This window comes from Canis lupus, chromosome 21, assembly GCF_003254725.2.
Source record: "Canis lupus dingo isolate Sandy chromosome 21, ASM325472v2, whole genome shotgun sequence".
NCBI lineage: Eukaryota > Metazoa > Chordata > Mammalia > Carnivora > Canidae > Canis > Canis lupus.
In genome coordinates, this window is record NC_064263.1 from 5,923,702 (window position 1) to 5,946,713 (window position 23,012).

At 44.7% G+C, this 23,012-nt stretch overlaps 1 protein-coding gene across 9 annotated transcripts in view; it reads right to left on the bottom strand.

Moving 5' to 3' along the window:
- LOC112641982 (serine/arginine repetitive matrix protein 1-like) overlaps window positions 1-23,012 on the bottom strand; it is a 64,107-nt gene that overhangs the window by 26,005 nt on the left and 15,090 nt on the right. The window contains exon 3 of one of the 9 annotated variants that reach the window (XM_025419232.3): window positions 1,255-2,447. The exons of 7 other annotated variants lie outside the window; for them this stretch is intronic. The gene's annotated coding sequence lies outside the window, so the exon portion shown is untranslated. Of the gene's footprint in view, window positions 1-1,254; window positions 2,471-23,012 lie in introns of those variants that run through there. One more of the 9 variants, XM_025419233.3, reaches the window with a different exon arrangement.

The following is a 23,012-nucleotide window of genomic DNA, read 5'->3' on the forward strand; positions in this document are numbered from 1 at the left end:
GCTATTAAATACCACCATCTCTGCCAAGTTAATTACCTGCAAATAAAGAGCCAGCCCTGGCCAAGAGCAGTGTCACCAGCATCCAGCTCTGCAATAATATTATGGAAAGGAAAAACCCAGAAACTAAGGGAGAGCAGGGCAAAGCCCAAAGAAATGAAAATTGCTAAGTGTGCTCTCCCTTAGCAGTTCCACTCCCCTGCTGCAGGAGGTTGTGGGGGGGGGGGGGGGGGGAGGTGTCAAATGAACTGGTCACCTGCTCTCTTACCACCAAGCCCAGGTCAGCCCATCCCTCAGATGGCTGGTAGAGTGGTTTCTCTGGAACTTCCCTTGGCCCCCCTCACTCAAATGGGCATCTGTCCTAGGCTCTCCCTGTTTCAGGACTAGAAGTTTCTAGGGACCAGTAAGCTCTGCTAAGATTTTAAAGCTGCCAGTCACTCTGGGAAGAGGAATGAAGTCCATTCCATGTGAATGGGGCAGGAGGAATGACTGGCTTTCTGGGGGGTCCGGTGGCCAATGCATTTTACTTAGGCAGGACTTTGGGGAGGCAACTCCATGTGAGTTTTGTCTTCCAAACTATATGAAGGAGAAGGGGAACTTCTTACATCCCATTCTGAACCCCAAAGACAGTCCAGGTATTTTTGTTAGAGGCAGAGTAGATCTAGGTTTTGAGGAGCCTAGATTTCATATCATTGGAGGGAGAGTTCATCTTTCAAAAAAAGAAGATGAAATTAAGTACAGGATCCTTTTTAACAAGCCATGAAGCTTGAGTTTTATTAGCATCATGGAAAATCTGCCTCTACTTAGAAGTACATGTATTTTCTGTCATTCTGTCTCTCTTTCACTTTATTTCTGTCTGTCTCCACCACTTGCAGGTGCATTTTCCCTGGTAGTAGCCGAAACAAGGCAGGTTAGGTGAATATTCACCTGTGGTTTCTGGAATGTTCTTAGCATCTCTCCCTCTGAATCTCTCCAGTAGTACAATGAAGCCTTTATTGGCACTGAGAGATGGACTCAGGGAAGAAAAGTGAACTTCCCTGAAAATCTCTACTTCTGTTATTCCTGTCTACCTGGCTTCAGGATTCTAAGTTCTGAACTCATTTCAGCTGTCAATTCAGAGTCACTGTTATGTGTTGAATTACATTCCTCCAAAATTCATATGCTGAAGTATTAATCCCCTGTACCTCAGAAAGTGGTCTTATTTGAAGAAAGAGCCTTGACAGAGGCAATCAAGTGAAAATGAGGTCAGTAGGATAGGCCTGCATCTTACATGACTGGGGTCCTCACAAAAAGGAGGAAATTGAAGGCCGACACACACATAGGGAAAACACCATGTGAACATGAAAGCAGAGATTGGGGTGATGATCCTATAGGCCAAGGAACACCAGAAGCCGGGGGAGAGGCAGAGAACAGATGCCCTCACAGCCCTCAGAAGAAATGACCCTGCCCACACCTTGATCTTGAACTTGTAGCCTCTAGAACTGTGAGACTATAAATTTGTTTTGTTTAAGCCTCTCAGCCTGTGGTCCCCTGCTGTAGCAGCCCTCTTAAGCTAATACAGGCGAACTCGGGGCCATCTCCCTCTACACTATTTGCCACGAAATAAAGATCAAAATAATGCTCTTCATCATCTGCACTGCAAGGGAGCAACCGGAACAGAAATAGGAAAGGGCTTTTTTCTGCACTATTTATCAAAAAGAACTCATAACTAGAGGTTCTCTAAGCACTTCTACCAAAAGGGCCTCTTTTATTAGCCTGATCGTATTACGAATGATTCCTTCAAGTCATCAGTCATCACATGAGAGAAAGTTTCGATAAATTTTTCTTGAATGTGCTCAGCCACTCTTGGAGTCTCAGGCCTTCGTTCTAGGAGAGGTCAGCCTTCGTTTGCAAAATTTCAGCAAGCGCTTGTTGAGCGCTTACTATTGTGCAGATGCTGGGCCAGGGCTGGGAGACAAAGCTTCCTTGGACAGACAGGCTTTCCAGGAACTATCATCTGGTGAGAACACAAATGCAGCAAAAGCTCCGGAGATGGCACAGTGTGAAAAGTGTTACAGAGGGATGTTTATCCAGTACCATGGAAGCTCAGAGTCCAGAGAATCCCTGGAGGACAGTTTTAAAAGACGTAACATTCAAGTTGGGCTTTGAAGGATGAATAAGAGTTTGCTAGGCAGAGAAAGAGGGATGTGGGAGGGAAAACATGGACAGTTGGAGTACACTGAATAAATTAGTGTGGCTGTAGTACAGTAGTCACTGAAGAGAATATTACAGGCCCGAGAGAGTACGTGTGGCAGGAGGAGTGAGGAGGAGTTGGGGACAACTCAAATGTCAGAATCTGTCTTCTTGATCTTCTGTGTGTTCTGATGTTGCTGTGTGGCTCTAGGAAGCCTGCCTGGGGTGTCAGTCAGCTCACAGGGAAAGGATCTTCGTCGTCTTCCATTTGGTCTCATCTATAAAGAAAGGGGGCAGAGAACTGGGAGGAAATAGGAAAGGGGTAGAAGAAGGGGGGGCAAAGCTGTGTATCATCCTCTTCATCTGGCCACTGCTAAGTGTCTGGTTTTCACTTTGTGACTTACTCCAACACTTACCCTTCATCTCTGCGTCTAGTTTGCAGATAACCGGAGACCCCTGTGCTCAGCTCCTGGGCAGCTGTGGAAGTCTTCCTGTTTCAATCTGTCCACTTGTTTACTTAGCAAACACCTGAGGCTTTACGGGAGGTCCCAGACTTACCACCAAACCGTCCAGGAGCACATGTCACCCTTTCCTCCCAAAGCCAGCTGTGAGTGTTGGGGCCAGTAGGCAAACAGCGCATAACCGGGGGCCAGAGGCCTGGCTGTGCAGCTTTTCAGCTGGGTGACCTGAGATATGTCACTTGATGTCTCTGATCTTCGGTTTCCACATGTTTAAAATTAGGTTTGTGATTTTTCTTCCCCCTCTGTTAAGAAGGTAGAATAAAATAATGACCATGAAAATATTTTCTCATCTGAGAAACCCTAGACAATTCTTATTTGTTGCTGTGACCAGACCAGTTAGGTGAGTAGGATCCTCAGTGTATTCATCAGACTCTATGGCAAGTCACAGGAAGCCAAGCCAAGCTCGCCAAAGCAACAAAGGGGTTTATTGACTCGTTTACCTGGGAAGATCCTGCTGAAGCTCAGAGTCAAAGGAAGAGCTGTGGGATCTAAGGCCTCAGGGAACCAGAGGTCTGGCACTCTCCTTGACAACCCAAGTGTCTGCCTGTTCCTGCTTCCCCTTACACAGTGGCCTCCTCTTCTGCCTGGCACCTGCTTTCTCTTTATGGCAAGGAACATGGGCACTTGCAGCTCAGGCCTGGCGAGAGTGGGTGAAGGGTAGGAGAACTGTATATTACCAGAAGGAGGTGGGAAAGCAGACAGATGGACAGCAGAGCTGCTGCTGCCCACTGTCTTCTGCAACCTAACAACCCACCTGCTCAGAGAATGCGGTTTGCAGACCTCCTCTGTGCTAGACACTGTCCAAGACCCTAGGAATGCAAGTGTGCTCCACTGTACCAGCAATTCCGTGCATTTACTCGTGTCCCAGAGGCATTGCATGAGGATGCGGTCACTACACCACGAATGTGCTTGTGGATTTATCATGGAGAATGACACAGACGCAGGTCCTTCTCTTCTTTCACAGAGAGGGAAGGAAAAATAAGCACAAACCAGAAACAACCCAATGTCCAACCAACTAATGAGATAGTAAGTAAAACATAGTATATCCACACAATGAAGGAGAATTGGGCACCAAAAAAAGAATGAAGTATTGATTCATGAAACAACATGGATGAGCCTCAGAAACAATACAAAATGTAAAAGAAGCCAGTCACAAAGACCACATATTATATGATTCTATGTCTAAGAAGGATCCAGAACAGGCCCATCTACAGAGACAGAAAGCAGATTAGCAGTTTCCAGAAGCCAAACAGTAAAGTGGTCGGGAGAGGGGTGCTACTGCACTGCCAATGGATAGAAAGTTTCTTTTTGGGGTGCCAAAAATGTCCTAAAATAGACTATCATGATGGTTATATAGTTCTGTAAATATACTAAAATCAATTAAATGATGTACTTTAAACAAATGCCTCTTATGGTATATAAGGTATAGCTCAATAAAGCTGTTTTAAGAAAAGCAAACAGAAGAGCCATGTAGAAAATATACATAGGATGTGAAATGAGTGGTAACTTACTTCAGAATTGATGGAGATGTCCCAAGACCTCTCTTGAGAGGTGACATGAAAGCTGAGGTCTGAGTAATAGTAAAAGTCAGTCCTGCAGAGAGCTGATGGAGAATCATTCCAGGCAGAGAGCTGATGGAGAATCATTCCGGGCAGAGAGAACTAGGAGTCAACAGCCCTAAAGCAGAAACAAGCCTAGTGTGTCCAAGGATCCTAGATGGATGGACAAGGCTGGCAACACCAAGTGTAGAAAAAGTCACTGGAGGATTCAAGAAGAGGAGCAGCATGATCTCGATCATGTTTTTGAAAAGTCATTTTGGCTTCTGTGGATTATAGGAAGCTAGTACCAAGTTTTCTTTGATTGATGAGAGGCAAAGTATTAAGAAAGAACAAATAAACAGGATCAAATCTCGACCTTCAAGGAGCTAGTGGTGTAATGGGAGAAATGATACAGAGAGACACCCATAAATCTCAGAAGAAGCAGAATGTGAGAAGTGCCTAGAGAAAGGTGTAGGAAGGGTAATGGGTACTTGGAGGCAGACACAGTGTTAACTGGTTGGGGAAGAAGCCCATCAGTGAAGAAGATGTTTAGTTTGGAGTATGATGGATGAGTAAAAAAAGAAGGGAGGGTGGTCTCCCGGCAGCCCCAATAAGGCATGGTGATGAGAAAGTACAGGGGCATACTGATAGAAAGTATGGCGTCTAGTTAATCCACAGAGCAGGAGACAAATAAGAAGTGATGGCACTCCTAGTTGTCTGATTAAGAGGTAATAACCTAGGTGTGATGGGAGGAGTGGAAAGAAGGAGTCAGGTAATGGTAGATGATGGGAGTTGGGATGAGGTAAGGCAAGTGCCAAAGATAACATGAGGGTTTTCAGCCTGAATACTGAGGGAAGATAGTTCCAACCAGTAAGGGAAATCTTAATCCAATGAAGGTCTGGGCTGGAGGGTGTTACAGTCAAGCCTCTTTCATTTGAAGCTCACTTATGCTGACTCAAGTAGAAAAGGGAGAATTTATTCTAAAAATATAGGATTATATCTCAAAATGTAAGGGCAGATAGTATAGCTGAACCTTACAAGGGTCCGGAATTGGGAATGGGCAATACTTCTAGGGCCATGTTGTTCCTTGGCGATGCTGAGTCATCTAGAGTCTGCAGGGTATCTCTTTGCTGCCTCTCTTCACTCCACTTGTGCCTCTTTTCACAAACCAGATTTCCTTTCTTCTACACACACACACACACACACACACAATTGAAGATGGCAGCTTCATCTCTGCCTTTGCAGCATGTCCCAGTTCATCCAGAGCAGCAGGACACCCACTATCATTCCAACCAGCTATGACCCAGAGTGCAGGATGGTGTCCTTCAAGCCCAACCTGGAGTGGAGGAAGTTCTCAGAGGAGGTCCACATGCTGGGGGGAAATGCCTAAGAGGTGAGGGAAGGATGAGCTCAGTGTTGGACATTTCAAGTAGGAGTTACATGCAGAGCATCTGAGTTGGACTATCTAGCAAGCTATAAAGATTTCAATGAGATAGCAAATTGGCAGGAGGAGAGTCAGGGGCAGTGAAATTGAGGTGACTCTTGAAGGCAAATGCCAAAAGGGAATGGAGAGGAAGGAGCCAAAAAGTTAACCTCGTGAATGCTTCCATTTCAGGGACAGGGCAGGAATGTCAGTCCAGGATACCAGTAAAGAACACAGAAAAGGATCCAATTTCCATTGGATAAGAAAGGAAAGAGGAAAATCTAGAGTCATGGTGTCAGAAAGGGAAGGGAAGAAGAGCTGATCCACAAGACCACCTACCACGAAACTGCATTACTGGGGCCCAAGGGCTGGATCTGGCTCTAGGAGTGGCCTCAATACCTAGCAGGCCAAGGGCCTTAATAGTATCTGTTGAATTGATTAAAGGTGAGGAACAAAGAGAAAAGCCAGCAGATTTAGCAAGAATGTGGTCCTTAGTGCCTCTCAAGAAAGGAATTCCATTACAGTGTCAAGGCAAAAGTCAGGATAAAAGGAAGGAGTGGAGGAGATTGCCTAATCATTTAGTAATTTTGGTGATAGGAGAAATGACTTGAAGAAGAAGGAAGGTTAAAGGAATGGTTTGTTATCTTTACTATTATTGTTGTTGCCCTCTGTTTTTAGAAGCAAATATACTTTATAATTGGGAAAAAATAGTCAAGATACATGCTCTGAACCTGTATTCAAGAGCTAAGCAGTGAACAGATCTTTCTTTTTTAAAGATTTTATTTATTTATTCATGAGAGACACGGAGATGGAGGCAGAGACACAGGCAGAGGTAGAAGCAGGCTTCCTGCAGAGACTCTGATGCAGGACTTGATCCCAGGACCCTGGGATCATGCCCTGAGATGAAGGCAGAAGCTCAACCGCTGAGCCCCCAGGGGCCCTGAATAGATCTGTGTTAAAGGAGGTGAGAAGAGGTGAGAGAAACTTTGGAGATGTGAGAGAATTCTTCTCAGAGACCAAGGAGAAGAAAAAGAGCCTGGAGACCCCTGGAAAATTTGAGCTAGAGAAGAGCTAAGTTGAAGGGTGGGTGGGGTGAGAGATCCCAAAGTGGTAGCAAAAAGCTGTGCTGAAAGAGCTTAGCTGGGGGTCAGTGTCAGGTCAGGGTCCTGGCTGGAGGAGCAGGGGCATTGCTGACCGGAGTGGGGTCGGGGGCAGATAGAGGGATGGGGAGCTATCTCAGAGGAGGAAGTATCTGCCATCAAACACAAGAGTACAAAGTCATGGTGAAGGTCAAGACGCTAGTATGCCAGGGAGCAGCTCCAGCTCTGAAAAAGAACCAGTTCAAAGCATGAAGGAATGAAGATCGCTCTAGTGAACTCTCACTTGCCACTCTGGAGAGGCCCACACTTCTCAAAGGGCTGTTGGCCACAGAGGCTTCTTGTCGCCAGGGCTGCTCCTTCTCCCAAAACCCTCAATGGTAAGAAGTAGACACTAAAGTTGGCACCAGCATGTGATGAAAAGTGAAAAGGAAATAATAAACAACAATCTAGGAAACTACGGGGGATGCTTCCTAGAAAGAAATGGCAGAATGAGGAAAATCACCAAAAGCCAATGCTTTTCGTCCTGGCGCTGGGAGTAGCAGGGTGCAACCAGAAAAACTTTTTTTCTCTTTGTCTTTTTTTCCTCCCCCTATATTTTTACATTTCTGTGAGAGAGGTATTGTTGTTCCAAGAAAAGCTCAAAGATTTGGGAGTCAGGCAGCACAGTTATAATCACCAGCAGTTATGAACCACCTACCAAGAGCTAGGCATTGTGCTTGGTGCTTTACATATATTACTTCTAATTCCTGCAACTATCCTTGTACTTACTATTATACCCAGCTCAGATGTGAAAAATGAAACTCAAAAACGAGAAGGGACTTTGCAAAGTCCAAAACACATCTGCATTTCATGTACCTTAACTTACCACCACTTCAATTTTGATCTCTAACTTTTTCGTGCTAGATGTCTGACTTTAGGCAAAATATTAAACGTCTCTGAGGCTCAGTTGCTTCACCTGCAAACACACACACACACACACACACACACACACACACACATACACACACACGAAAATGAATTTGACATCAGCTCAAAATCTGTATCCCGGCCATCAAGGTGAAGGGGATGAAACCAGCTTCTGGGCTTAGATGGAGGGAAATAGGCTTTCCAGAGAAAAGGAGAAGCCTTGCTCCGTGGCCCTGGTTACGCCACCCATTTGGCTCAAGAACCGGAGAAAACCCAGTGTTTGTAAACATTGTCTTTACTAGAAATACAAAGGTTGTTAGTTTAGGTTTTTCTAGGATGATGTTGTAAGCCGCAGTGTAAAAGGGCAGCAGTGGGGCAAGATCTAGCTGTTTTTCCAACTCTGACAGGCCTTTGCTAGTGCAGAGATCTTCAGTGGCAACTGCACGGCCTGTAGGAACTTCAGGACAAAGGGCAAGCTTTGTCAGGGTGGGCTGGAGCTGCTTCTGAGCCTTTGATCACTCTCACATTCAGGGTGAACAAATTGGGTCCTGCGTTGAGGTGTGTGCACAATGGCAGTGCTGGGGATGTGCCTTCCCACCACTCTGCAACTCGCCTGAAATATTACAAATGCCTACTTCATGGAGTTGTGCAGATGAAAAAGAATGTCGTGGGACACCTGGTGGCTCAGCGGTTGAGGGTCTGCCTTAGGCCCAGGGTGTGATCCTGGGGTCCTAGAATCGAGTCCCACATCGTGCTCCCTGCATGGAGCCTGCTTCTCTCTCTGCCTGTGTCTCCTGTCTCTCTCTGTGTGTCTCTCATGAATAAATAAATAAAATCTTAAAAAAAAAAAAAAAGAATATCGTTAGAGTCTCTGGTCGAAGGCCCTGCACAAAATATGACCTCATTAAATGGTAGCCATTATTGCTTTTCTTAAAAAATTTTATACTGAAAAAAAAAATTTATACTGAGCTTGTATTACCTTTTATTGGTAAGAAAATGAATTTTTAAATGTGCTTACATTTCAGCCGCAGTTATGCCTACAGAGTAGAATTAAGCTGAATCATTACACTGAAGGAAAGATATTCATCTTTTACTTGATACATTTTGGATTGGCTATAGGTTGAACACATGTGGGTTCTCTGGTTTTTCGTTTGCTTTTTTTCCCCCGAAATAAATGATTCTCTTGAAAACTCCATTAGCAAGACCATCCTTAGGAGACTGCGGTATCTCTTGAACATTCCCTTCCACTGGCCACACCAGAGAAATCTGGTTAAAATGAGCCCTGGGCAACACAACTAGAAACCCACACATCAGTCACAACAGTAGGTAAAAGTGACACCAAGGCACAATGGCCAAGAGGTGGGAACAACTCAGATGTCCATCAACAGATGGATGGATAAACAAAATATGGTCTTTACATACAATGGACTATTATTCAGCTTTAGAAAGGAAGAAAATTCTTTCACATGTTACAGTGTGGATGAACCTTGAGGACATCATGTTTAGTGAAATAAGCCAGTCCAAAAAGACAAACACCTAATTGATTCAACTTATATGAGGTATCCAAAGTAGTCAAATCCATAGAAATGGGGAGTAGAATGGTAGCTACCAGAGGCTAGGTGGAAGGGGGCAAAGGGCAGTTTTTTAATGTGTATCAATTTTGTAAGATGGATTCATCAAGGCTCTCCAGAGAGAAGCGGGGGAGGGAGAAGAGAGGAGAGAGAGAGAGACATTTATTAGGAGGAACTGGCTCATTTGATCATACAAACTGAAAAACCCCATAATCTGCCATCTGTAAGCTGCAGACCCAGGAAGGTCAATGGGGTAAACACAGTCCAAAGGTGACAGAAGACCAATGTCCCAGCTCAAGCAGGCAGGCAAGAATGGGACAAATCCTCCTTTCTCTGTTTTTTTTTTGTTGTTCTATTCAGGCCCTCACGCGATTAGGTGATGCCCACCCACACTGGGAGGGCAATCTACTCTACCAAGTTTTCCAATCCAAATGTTAATGTCATCCAGAAACACTCTCACAGACATATCCAGAAGTCACGTGTAATCAGGGGACCCTGCAGTCCAAAGAAGATGACACAGAATTAGCCACCACACAAGATAAAAAGGTTCTAGAGGTCTATTTTGCAACAATGGGAACATACTTAACACCACTGAGTTGTACACTTAAAAATGGTGAGGATGGTAATGATTACAATTGGCAATAAATTGTGTCAATAGACCTTTGAAAAACAAGTTCCTTGAATATGTATAAAAATGAATTTGAGCCACTCATAAAACAAAATGTGATACCATAGGAACAAGGCCAGTAACGGACAAAGATGTTACTGAAGTCAAAGGCAGGAGAACTGGGGAAAGAGCTGTGGAAGCAGCCAAAGGCCTGCCCATGTCACTCAGGTGACCCTAGAAGGAGCATGTGTGGGTGCGGGAGGCATGCCAACCTTGAATGAGGGTGCAGGCCAGCCAGTGAAGCAAGCTCCTTCTCCTTTTCCTGCCTTGACTCTCTGAGCTCCAGCTGCCTCTGGTAGGTGTCTGCAGCCTACCTGCAGCTCTTCAATCACACGTTTACCAGCCCTGCTGGAATGTCAGCCCACAACCATCTCCTGCTTGCCTACACCAGCTGAGGCTTGGTCCTGCTTTTGTCCATCACTAATATGCCACCTGCTGCCTCGGACACTTGAGTCCAGGGCAGCTCTACCTATACTCTGAGAATCCAAATTATGAACCTTGATAAAGAAAACAACTAAATATGGCAGCAGAAAATTTTCATGAGAAAATTTAAAAAAGAAAGTTCATCAGCCAGGAGGCTTCTTCTTCTTCTTTTTTTTTTTAAGATTTTATTTATTTGAGAGAGAGTGAGTGAGAGAGAGAGAAAGAGCATGAGCAGGGGTAGGGAGAAGCAGGCTTCCTGCTGAGCAGGGAGCTCTATCCCAGAACCCTGGGATCATGACCTAAGCCAAAGGCAGACGCTTAAAGAACTGACCCACCTAGGCGTCCCTACCCGGGAGGCTTCTGATTGCAAATAACAGAAAGGTCTGGACTCAAGCTAGTCAAAAGACAAGGAAATGTATTGTTATATAATAAGAAGTCCAAGTTAAGTCAATAGACAGAATAGGCTCCAGTGGTCCAAGTTAAGTCAATAGACAGAATAGGCTCCAGTGGTGGTTAATCAGAAGCTCAACCTTGTCATCAAAGACCTGGATTGCTTCAGTTTCTACTCTGCCATCTAGGTATTGGATTGGCTTTGTCCTCTGGCTGGTGGCAAGTTGTCCTCACAGCTCTAGCCATCATATGCAGAGAGAACATGCCTAGAGGAAGAAGAGCAGCTGTCTCTTCCCATTTTCTCTTTCCTAAAGGAGAAAACCTTCCCTTTAAACCCTAAGCACACTTCTCTCATCCCACTGGCCAAAAAATGGAGCCACATGCCCACTGCTAAACTATCCACAGCAAGAGGAATATTTTTACTCTAATTGTCCGAGTTTAATCATTTAAGGAGACCATAGTGTCCACTCACAATGTAAACAGACCAGAAAATTACCACAGCTATTGTATCAAAAGCTTGCCCCAGGAGCTTTTTGAGCAGAACTATGACCCCCTCTCTGACCTACACCTCAATTTTGTTACAATGCTCTAAGTTCTCAAACTTGGAATCACTCCTCTGAGAGGGATGGGGGGAAAGGATGTTGTGGTCAAGTGTGATTGGGAAATGTATGCTCCACATCCCTCTGAGAGATTCATGGTTCTCACTGGAACATTTATTAAAAGACCTGTGGGGTCCTCCAGACTGCTTACTCTGTTGGTTCCCAAATTTATCCCAGCTCATTTTTCCCCGGGTGATTTTCTAACTACCATCCTATGGAATTAATACTCCACAAACTTTAAGAAATCTCAGTGGAGACATGGTCTTTCTTGGATATAGGCAATATTTAGTTTCCCTTGTTCCTTCTGACTTGGCTTAAACAACACCTCTCCCTGGGAGCAGCACCCAGCAGAGGAGGTCTGACACATTTATCCTGCTATGTGGCAATTGCCTGTTCCTCGAGTCTTTCTCCTCCCCAATCTGTGAGCTCTTCAAGGCCAGGAGCTGTGTCTTGCTCATGGCTCTATGCCCCACACCCAGCATGTTGACCAGCTAGAGAAGAGACTGAACATTTCTTGAGAGAATCCAATGGCCCACCAGTGTGCTGCCCAAAGGTAAGAGCAGAAACCAGAATGGAGCCGAGAAAACAAATACTGATTTCAGCCATTCTAATCTACTCCACCTCTAGGCAATCTAGGTACTCTGCTTGAGTACCTCTCCAAGATTTCTGGGGAGCCAACTTTTTCCAGAAACTCCAGTCAGCACAAAGGAAGCTTTTGTTAATAGACCACACCTCTGCATCCAGAGGCCTCCACAGAGAGCCTGGGCCCTTTCAGACCTATCACTCCTGTTGGAGAAGCCAGGAGGAGGAAGGTCCAGATTGGGCCTTTGGGGCTGCCTCATGACCCTCACACCATCTCCTTAAATGGAAGATAGTGATCCTCTGGGCGGAGGTCATCTAGTCTGTAAAATGCCTGGAGCATGTTGGAAGAAAGGCCGTTCCTAAGTACAGAGTAGGTTAGAACTAGTTTAAAAAGAAAAAGAAAAAAAAGGTCTCCAGCTGGCAAAGTCCAAGTACATCAGATGTGGAGGCCTCAGGGTAAGGCTGAGTAAGGGAAGATACAAGACTGATTGTTTCCCATCTCTAGAGGTACCGAGAACACTGAACTTGTGGGAGCTAGATCATGAGCTATTGAGAACGCTCTTGCTTACCCATCCTAGACTATAGCCCACCTCGCTTCATCCTTCACATGGAAATGAGTTTGGGTTCCAGCATCCACCATCTTTCACATAGCCATGTGCTTCAGGGGAAGCTGTTGCCAAGTCCATCTTCACATGGCGACCCTGGTTGGTCTATAAGCCAATCATGATGGCCCCATTCCTCCTGGCAAGGCTTTGTTCAGGAATGAGATTGTGACCCAATTCTAACCAATTAAATGTGAGAGTGAAATCTGCTACAGACTTCTGGGAAAGTTTTCTTATTTCTAAAACAAAGAAAGGGGAACAAAGAGAAATCTTTCCTCTTTCTCTGGTCATTGCTGATGAGAATTAATGGCAGGAGCCATTTTGCTCACATGCCTGAGAATGAAGGTGACATCAAGGTGGCAGGATGGAAAGAATGAAGCATCCTAGGTTTCTCATGATGTTGTTAGGCCGGGGTCATACTGTAAATGTAGTCCACTCCAGACTTAGTGCGTGAACAAACATTTAATCATTGTTTCATTGTGTCTTATACATACTATGGCCAAAATCTTCCCAAGTTCAATTTACGGGGCCCCAAGGCCAGGTTTTACATATTCTGTGTCCAATCATTTTGGCTTTTGTCCCCAGTTCTGGGCAGTGAACACCACAAACAGTGTGAACCGAGGCCATAGCTCTAGAAAAATCCAGTTGGGATATATTATATCACAGATAAAACCCTCAGACCACAGGCCCCTGAGGCCTGCACAGTACAAAGTGGTTGCTCCTCCTGTCCTGTTCTGCTTGAGAAAACAAAGCTTCTACCCAATGTCTGTCCTTCTCAACTGACTTGGAGGAGGGGTGTGGTCAGAGAAACTTAAGCAAATGAGCTACACCAGAGCAAAGAGTCTGCTCTGGGCTCAAGGATGTACAAGAATGATGCATCTGGACTTAGTTTACACTGAACATTATTTGGTTAATTCCCAAGGCAGCTAGTAAGTAGTGTGAAAGTATAAAGTGTTAAGTATGTGAGGTAACATGTAAAGTGGATGGACACAGCTCTCTACTGTCTCCCTTATTTTTTATGGTCTCTTGACTAAAATTTGGGGTCATGGCAACCTAACAGGAGTGAGACACCTGCTGCTCAGAGCTGCATAAAGCTGTGAGTACACTGCTGGTACATCCCAGGCCTGGAAGCCCCCAAAAAGGATATGCACTCCAGATAATTCAAGAACTCTGTCACTGAGGAAGTCACCCACCCCGTCCTCAAATCTGGATTCTGGACTTCAAAAATCTTATGTGACAGCACCAGGCAATCTTTCCTCTTCTGTGCCTGCCTTGCAAAGGAGTTTTCTGGGGATGTCTACTGAGGGGTCTCCAACCACAGCCAGCACAGAGGGTGCATTGCTGCCTACCTCTCGCTCCAGCACTCACCAGCTGTCTAGACTCACAGGTTACCTCAACTCACTAAGAACCGGTTTCCCCATTTTGGTTTCTCCATAAAGTGTGAGCTCCACAATGGCATGGTGTTTTACTGTTTTATTCACTGATATGTCCTGGGTGCCTAAAACAGGGCACAGCACATAGCAGTCACTTAATAAATATGTGATGAATAAAATAACCTTTAATGTGGAAGTAAGAGAATCTATCTCACAGGTTGTTCAAATATTGAATGAGATAGTGTGCAAAACATTGGCTCAGTGCCCGGAACCTAGTAAGTGCTAAATAAATGGTAGTTGTTATTATTATCATTATTATTATTATTATTATTATTATTATTATTCAAACCTTGTCTTTGCTCTACCAAACAGGTGCATTGTTCCACCTGACCCAGTAACTGGTAGTTCAAAGTCCATAGGGGAAGCATCTGAGTCACTCCTGTGTGCCCCCCATGGAGACACAGATAGAAGTAGTGTTTAAGAATTCATTTTTATTTTTTATTTCTTTAAGATTTTATTTATCTATTAATGAGAGAGAGAGAGCGGCAGAGACACAGGCAGAGGGAAAAACAGGCTCCACGGAAGGAGCCCGACGTGGGACTCGATCCCAGGTCTCCAGGATTAGGCCCTGGGCCCAAGGCGGCGCTAAACCACTGAGCCACCGGGCTGCCCTAAGAATTCATTTTTAAACGTCAGATCTCCTCCTCTTCTTCTACATCTCCTTACCTCAGTCAATGTTATGCTTTTTGTCCAATAAGCTTTTTCTCACCCATGTGATTCCTCTCTCCTACCCTCCACTTGCTAGTCATCACCAAGTTTCTGATCTCTCTGGGGGTGTCTCCCCCAGCCACCCTCACTGAGCAGACCCGCTATACCCACACTAGGCTGGAGCCCATCTCCTGCCTCACTCCCCCTCTGCCATTCCCATGTCTGTACTTCTAGCAGATTCCTCTTCCAACCACTCTTCTCCCAAATTGCATGCTCTCTGATTCCCTGCAAAATCAAGTCCCATTGATTAGCAATGTTATTAGTGAGGCTTTCAACTTGGCCCAAAAGTATTTTTCTAGCCTCTTCTCTTGCCATATTCCTCTCTTTACCATCACCACCATCCTCCAACATTCACAGAGTCACACTTCTCTACATTCCTTCAAAGGGATCCTTTTGTCTGAAACATCCTTTTCCTTCACCTTTGACTATGTTATTGATACTCAACTGGAAGCAAGTTTGCACCCATTTGGAACACTTGGCAGCTCTAGAGACACTTTTGGTTGTCACACAGGGGTAGAGGAAGTTCTGGCACCAAGTGGGTAGAAGCCAGGGATACTGCTGAACATCCTGTAATACCCGAGACAGCCTCTCACAACAAAGGATTAACCGGCCTCAAAGTCAATAGTGTGGAGAGATCTTGGTCATGCAGATACTGCCCATACTTCAGGACCTACCCAATTGCCATGAAGCTTCCCTGTGAGGGTCTAAAATGGAACCCTCCCCTCTAACTTCATTGGACCTTTGGTAACACCATCAGTGCTCTCTCTCTCACCTTTCCAAAACCATAGGCCCATTCACCAGCCTTCAGTTTCTCTTCTGGCCTAGAGGAAATGTCCCAAATGTACTTATGTCAAATCACAGCCAGACAGGATCCACTATGGAAAATGGTATAGAGGTTCCCCACAAAATTAAAAATAGAACTATCATGGCACCTGAGTGGCTCAGTCGGTTAGATTTCAACTCAGGTCATGATCTCAGGGTCATGGGATTGAGTACCACATTGGGCTCTGTGCTCAGCGTGGAGTCTGCTCCCCACCCCCACCTGCCAGCTCATGCTCTCTCTTTCCTCTAAAATAAAAAAATAAATAAAATCTTAAAAAAAAAAATCTACCATAAGATCCAGCAATTTAATTTCTGGGTATTTATCCAAAGAAAATGAAAACACTAACTTGAAAATATACCTGCACCTCCATGTTCACAAAGTATTATTCACAATAGCCAAGTCATGGACACAACTCTAATAGTCCAATGACCAACAAAAGAAATTTAAAAATGTGAGATAGATAGGTATAATTCAGTCATAAAAAAGAATGGAATCTTGCCATTTTTAACATAGATGGACCTTGAGGGCATTATGCTAATTGAAATAAGTCAGACAGAGAAAGACAAATCACCTATATATGAAATCTAAATGAAACAATACAAACAAACAAAAATCTAGCTCCTAGATATAGGGAACAGATTGGTGGTTGCCAAAGGTGGGGATGGGGAGTGAGATGGTGAAGAGGATCACGAGGTACAAACTTCCACTTACAAAATAAATAAGTCATAGGGATGTAATATACAGCATAGTGAGTATAGTTAATAATACCGTTTTGCACACTTGAAGGTGGCTAAAGAGAATGGATCACTTTTTAAGTAGGCTCTACGCCCAGCACTGAGCCCAACACAGGGCTTGAACTCACAACCAGAGCTGAGATCAAGAGTCAGATGCTTAACAAACTGAGCCACCCAGGCACCTACTCTAAAGAGAGTAGCTCTTAAAAGTTCTCCTTACAAGAAAAAGTATTTTGTAATGATGTATGGTGACAGATGTTGACTAGATTAATTATGGGGATGAATTAGCAATATATGCAAATATGGAATCATTATGTTGTACACCAGCAACCAATATAATCTTTTATGTCAATCATGCCTCAGTAAAAAAAAAAAAAAAAAAAGAGGTGCCTACAGTATTTGTATTTGTTACAATGTTTTGTGAGATTATGAGGATATAAGAATAAAGCTCTGTTAACAGTTTTTTAAAAATCACAGCCAGAAAAGATAGTTTTAGACTGACATGGGTCAAAATTCATTGAAACTCCAGTTTTACCTCCCAAAGCCAGTATTTCCACTTACTATTTGATTCTGCTTCATGTTCATGGTTCACAAGTTTTTTTTTTTTTAAATATTTTTTTTTATTTATTTATGATAGTCACACACACACAGAGAGAGAGAGAGAGAGAGAGAGAGGCAGAGACACAGGCAGAGGGAGAAGCAGGCTCCATGCACCGGGAGCCTGACGTGGGATTCGATCCCGGGTCTCCAGGATCGCGCCCTGGGCCAAAGGCAGGCGCCAAACCGCTGCGCCACCCAGGGATCCCCACAAGTTTGTCTTTATACAAGGAAGCAACTGTCCATCCCTCAGCCCATGGGGCAAACATAACTCCTGATCAAAGCAGGTTTTTTTTTTTTTTAAAGATTTTATTTATTTATTTGAGACAGAGTGAGAGATAGAATGAGTACAGAGGGAGAGGGAGAAGCAGATTCCCTGCTAAGTGAAGAGACTGACACAGAACTCAATCCCAGGACCCTAAGATTATGACCTGAACCAAAGCAGACATTTAATCAACTGAGTCACCCAGGCACCCTGCAAAGCAGGGTTTTGATAGGTGTTTAGTGAATGTTAAATGTCATTCAACAAATCTTGACTATATGGTCTGTTTCTAGCTTCTGCAGAAAAGGTTCTTCGTTGGGACGCCTGAGTAGCTCAGCGGTTGAGCATCTATCTGCCTTTGGCTTGGGGCATGATCCTGGAGTTCTGGGATCCAGTCCCGCATTGGCTTCCTGCATGGAGGCTACTTCTCCCTCTGCCGGTGTCTCTGCCTCTCTCTCTCTCTCTCTCTCTCTCTGTCTGTCTCTCATGAATAAATAAATAAAATCTTAAAAAGAGAGAGAGAGAGAAAAGAAAAGATTCTTCCTGAGTGGCTTTGTTTTTATCTTTTCTTCGTCTAAATCAACCTGTCAGTTATATCCCCCAGGATATCACATGGGGAAGAATGAATAATTTCTCAGGTGCCTTTTCTTATTTTAAAGAAGAGAATGTAGGACAGCCAGTTCCACTCCTATTTCCGAGGTAAGGCCAACTTCAGAGTTAACACATCCACTTCCCTGACTCCCTACCTTTGCAGGACCAGATGGACAGGATATCTTTGAGAAACACCCAAAAAGTTAAAGAACAGAGTGTTTCTAAAAGAGCCCACTTATTTTTAAATTGATGCCAAGTCATAACCCGTAAAGTCTCGCCAAAAAATATGAGGTTGAAATAAGACATCCCAATAATTTCCTCTAGATGACAATAATAGGACCGTCCTCAGTAAGGTGGCTTTAGGCTTTGAGACTCTAATTCCTGGGCATGCCCTCAGCCTCCGCTCCCTTCTCGATGGCAGGTACAATCTGCTTCTCTCCTTGGAGTTGTCATGTTGGTGTTGGCATGATAGTTTGGCATCCTCCCTTGCCCCCATTCCTCCTTCTGCTACGAATCAGGGAGCAGAATGCTCTCAGGAAGCCATTAAGAGACAATTTACTTGACTACAAAACAGGCTTTTCAGAGTACATGATATTTACTGATAAGCAAATTATAAATACCATTGACCATTGAAGAATACAGGTTTCAACTGCACAGGTCTGCTTATACACGGATTTCTCACAGTCCAGTCCAGTACTGTAAATGTATCTTCTCTTCCTTATGATTTTCTTAATAACATTTTCTCTTCTCTAGCTCAGATTACAGTATATAATACATACAAGATACAAAATACATGCTTGTCAACTGGTTAGGTTTTCGGTGAGGCTTCCCATCACCAGTTAGTTATCAGTAGTTAAGTTTTAGGGGAGTCAGAAGGTATATGCAGATTTTTTTTAAGGTGTATACAGAATCTGACAGTGCAGAGATTGACTCCCCTATCGCCTACATTGTTCAAGGGCCAACTGTAGTGTCCTCAGGTTACTCGCCAGTCCTCACCCTGCGTGGGCCCACCCAGCAGGTGAGATCCTGGCCCAAGCTGCTTGCTCCTGACCTGGCTGTCTAGGCCTTGGCTTTTTAGGCTTCAACCCAGGCTTTCTCCCTGGGTTCCAAACAAAACCTCCTTCCAGACCCAAATTGGAGACCCCAAAATGACAATTCCTTGCTCTCCTGGATTCCATTCTATCTGCCCCCAAACAAGCCCCAATTCTCTCTGCCTCACTGACAGGCTGAGCGTAATGAATGATGCTATAAGTCATCCCTTTGCCTTCTCTCTAGGCCCAGGGCACTTAAACTAGGCTTCAGGTTAAGAGAATGAAGGTGTGTCCATATAACCTTAGAGAGAGAGTCTCTTGCTTGCGTCAGAGCCTAAAAACCACTCTGCTCTGGGCTCAACCGTCTCCCGGCATCTATCAATTGCTATGCTTTTTATCATTCGGTGTGATTCCAATCCTTGCTTTTAATCAGCCTGCTTTTCCCCAAACTTTTTTTCTTTATCAGACTTCTGAGTCCACCGCATTCCTCCTCACCTCGCCCTGCCCTCTCCCAGTCCATCAATTGTCTGACCTTGGCAACCCTCTTCCAGTTCATTACAAAATCATCTCCCACACCACATTTCCATAGCACATCCACAAAGTAACCTTTGTCTTGAACAGGAAGGGAAACGATTACACTGTACATAATTGGGGCAAGTCTATTCCTTGTAATCTTCCATCTCTATAGAAAAGTCGACTCTTAACTTTACATCAGTTTCTTATTGTAGGCAATCAACCCAGATATTTCGGGAGAGCAAAAGAATTTTTTTTCTTTATTTCCAGATTGATTTTCCAGTATCCAGAAAGGTGGCATAGAAAAGGCACTGGACTTAGAACCATAAGGCTTGTGTTGGATGCAAGCTCTGCCACTTACCAGCTGTGTGGCATTGGGAAAGACGCTCATATCTTCTATAGCTCAATTCTCTCTGCCTCTCTCTGCACAGTTTACCCATGTGCGAAAGGGGAAGATAACACCTACCTTGTTCACTTAACGGGGATCTGGGGGTGACTTGCGTTACCCGTGAGTACCCGGCCCTGGGCTTAATCCGTGATTAGCCCATGGCTCTCCACGGGCAAACTCAAATGAGGAACAGCTCTGAATCTGGAGATTTCCCTTTGCCACAGAGTAGCTGAGTAATCATAAGCCAGTAATTACCTTCATCTCTCAGGGATTTCTTAACCTCTGAAATGAAAATAATGTCGCCTACCCTGCTTACCTTATGTAGGACATTTTGATCTGAAATTGCTTTGTAAACTGAGGCACACCACACAGTGTTAGAGTGATGTGTCTCCTTCTCAGGGCAGATTGAGTTGGGGAATTGTACAGATTCTCCCATCTGCCACACACCCCCCAGCTTTCTTTGGTTACTATATTCCCCGCCCCCCCCGCCCCCCCCCCCACTGCAGAAGATCAAACAAGATCTCTACTGGCTCCTGCCCCTGGGAAAGTAGGACAAGATTCTAGCAGCCTGGAGGCAGTTGGGCCTGAAATTAAACCCGGAGGCACTCTCAGGACTTAAAGATGCCAGATCATCAGCCTTCCATAGCTTGGGCCTAAGTGACAACTGAGCTCCTTAAAGTCTCCCAGAGAAATTTACCGAGAGTAAAGATAATTCATACCATACTGTTTTATCCAGCATTTGTAGCAAACTGTTGTAAAAATAGAAATAATGCAATATAATGCAGTATAAACATAATGTAAACTAAAGTAACGCAAATATAAAAAGGAAAACTAATCATTGACTTAAAACTTCTTTTTTTTTTTACCTCAATGATGTGTTTAACCACCCGGGGTCTTCATCAACACAGGTGTGTTCTTCTGTCACCCCCCTCCCCCCAGGCCCTGGAGCTGCTAAGATACAGCGTTTCACCCAGAAAGCTAAGGGTGAGCACAGAGTCGGCCCCATCCCCAGGAGACAAGCAACCAGGTTCAATAATAAGCCGTAACAACTGCCTTCAGGAATGTTTTCTTCTGAGCAGAAAAACAAAAAACAAAAAAGCTCCTTGTAACTCCCCAGGACTCCTCCCAGGTCCCAGACTCTGACCCGGCTCTGCGAATGTCTGAGTCCCAGCAAGTTCCGGAACCGTCTCTGGGCACGTTCTCTGAGGGAAGCAGCCCGACTTCTGCCCTCCCTTTATTTGGTCCAAATAGACCAAGCCTCAGATGTCGCTGGAAAGTGCAGGAAGGGGTGGGAGGAGGGAGGGATCATGTTTTGTTGTCTGATAACCGTGAATTTTCCTTGTTTCATCTGGCTTTCAACTTTCATCAAAACAAGTTGTTTACCAAGATTAATGTTGGGTATAATAAAGGCCCTGAATAGTTCTACCTGTGGCTCCCGACACGCCACAATGCTGTGCTCAGATTACGCTCCCCGTTTGCATCGGGGCAGCTTCAGTGGGTTATTGTGAGCTGCTTTCTGTTGATTTCAAGCTAGATGCCACAGAACCAGATTAGTGAAAACCACAGATGTTAGAAATTGCAATTTAGCCTCAAAAGATGAATGAAGAAGAAATGCTTTGATCTGTGATTCAGAGCCAGCCGAGCTGCAGTATTTACAGAAAAATATGTCTTTGGGGGAATAGAGAGAGACAGAGACAGAGAGACAGAGATCGAAACATAGAAAAGAGCTTCGGGGTATTGAAAAACATATTTCCTCAAATTACAGATGACCTAAGTGAATATGAGGGCTCAGGCAGAGAGTGCAGGGCTTTTCCTGCAATTTCATCAAGGCTGTAAGGGTTGATCCTGCGGGGATTTACACGTAGGACATCTGCTCTGATAAAACATTACAGCACCAAATGCAATTCATGTGTGTGATGCAGGGCTACAGGGAGACAAATGGCTCCATGCTGCATGGAGGTCCTGTTGCAGTTTTTTTTTCTCCCTTGCCTTGGGCCCTGATAGATGTCTTGTGGCTGCTGCAAGGCCCAGAGCCATTCCCCTCCGCTCTGTGTCCACTGCCTCCCTGCCCTTCTCCCAGTGCAGGGCACACAGCCCTTGGGGACTCTGAGGACCACGACCTCACCCCTAATTGTTTCTCCTTCTGCCCTTCCCCCCCTTTCTTGCTCCCTCTGTCTCCCAAATAAATAAATAAAATCTGAGAGAAAGAAAGAAGAAAGAAGAAAGAAAGAAAGAAAGAAAGAAAGAAAGAAAGAAAGAAAGAAGAAAGAAAGAAAGAGAAAGAAAGAAAGAAAGAAAGAAAGAAAGAAAGAAAGAAGAAAGAAAGAAAGAAAGAAAGAAAGAAAGAAAGAAAGAAAGAAAGAAAGGGAAAGAAAGAAAGAGCCTAGTTCTCTCCCATCCAGCTTCCTGCTTCTGCTACTGATGAAGTAAGGAATGTCGAGGTCCTTTTAGCATTTCCCTCCCTGGGGTGGAAGGATGCAGAAAAACATGGCATCAGCTAGAATGTCAAACTGTGTGTCTTTTATAATTATTCCTGCTGAGATTCACTGAGTGTTTACTGTGTGCCAGCCCCTACTTACATCCACTTATCATCTCCATTATTCAGAAGAGGAAATGAAGATTCAGAGCTATGTCAAGGTCACCCACCCAGGCAGCACTACGAGAGTGCACAGTCCCAGGTCTTGAATCTGTTACCAGTGGATTTCAACACTTGGTGTGTCTCTGCACCATCTGCGGTGCGGGTGAGTAATGCAAACAGCTGGGCCTCACCCCTGGACTCCTTGCAGCACCGCTTGGTCCAGTCCTCCAGTTTTCTCCCATTTCTCACCCTGAAAGCATTCCCTTGCCCTTCATGTAGCTTATATATTGGGTGATGTTCCTCCCAGGATGTGCCCTCTGGACTCTTGGTGTATTCCTTGAAAGGCTGCTCTAGAGAGCCTTTCATTACTGTCTGCTCCTCCTTCGCCTGAATTCCCACACCTGGGCCTCCCAGACTCCCACATCCCTCTCTCCCTCTCCTCCACCCACCCTCAAACAACTGCACTTTGATCTTGGGTCTCCTGTGCATTTTGCCTGCCCTCCTGCACTTTTACTAAAATAGATGTCATGGTTTTGTAAACACCAGTGTATACGGACACTCGTTCTGACAGTATTCTTACCTAGTTTATTTATGGGGGGGGGGGGTGCTCAGCTGAAGGGAATGCGTACCAGAGTATATCTCCTTCTGCTCGTCTCCTATGCACCTAGCAGACTCCTGAGGCAACTTCTGTCTGCCGAGCGCCATGCCGGGTGCTGCCAACACGGAGCTGAATGAGACACAGCCCCTGACCTCAAGAGCTTACAGTCTAGATCCCATCTAGAGGAAGAGGAGAATACCACCTCCCCTTCTTCCCAAGTCTGTCCTTCATTCATTTGCTCACTCTGCAGATACATATCAAGTAC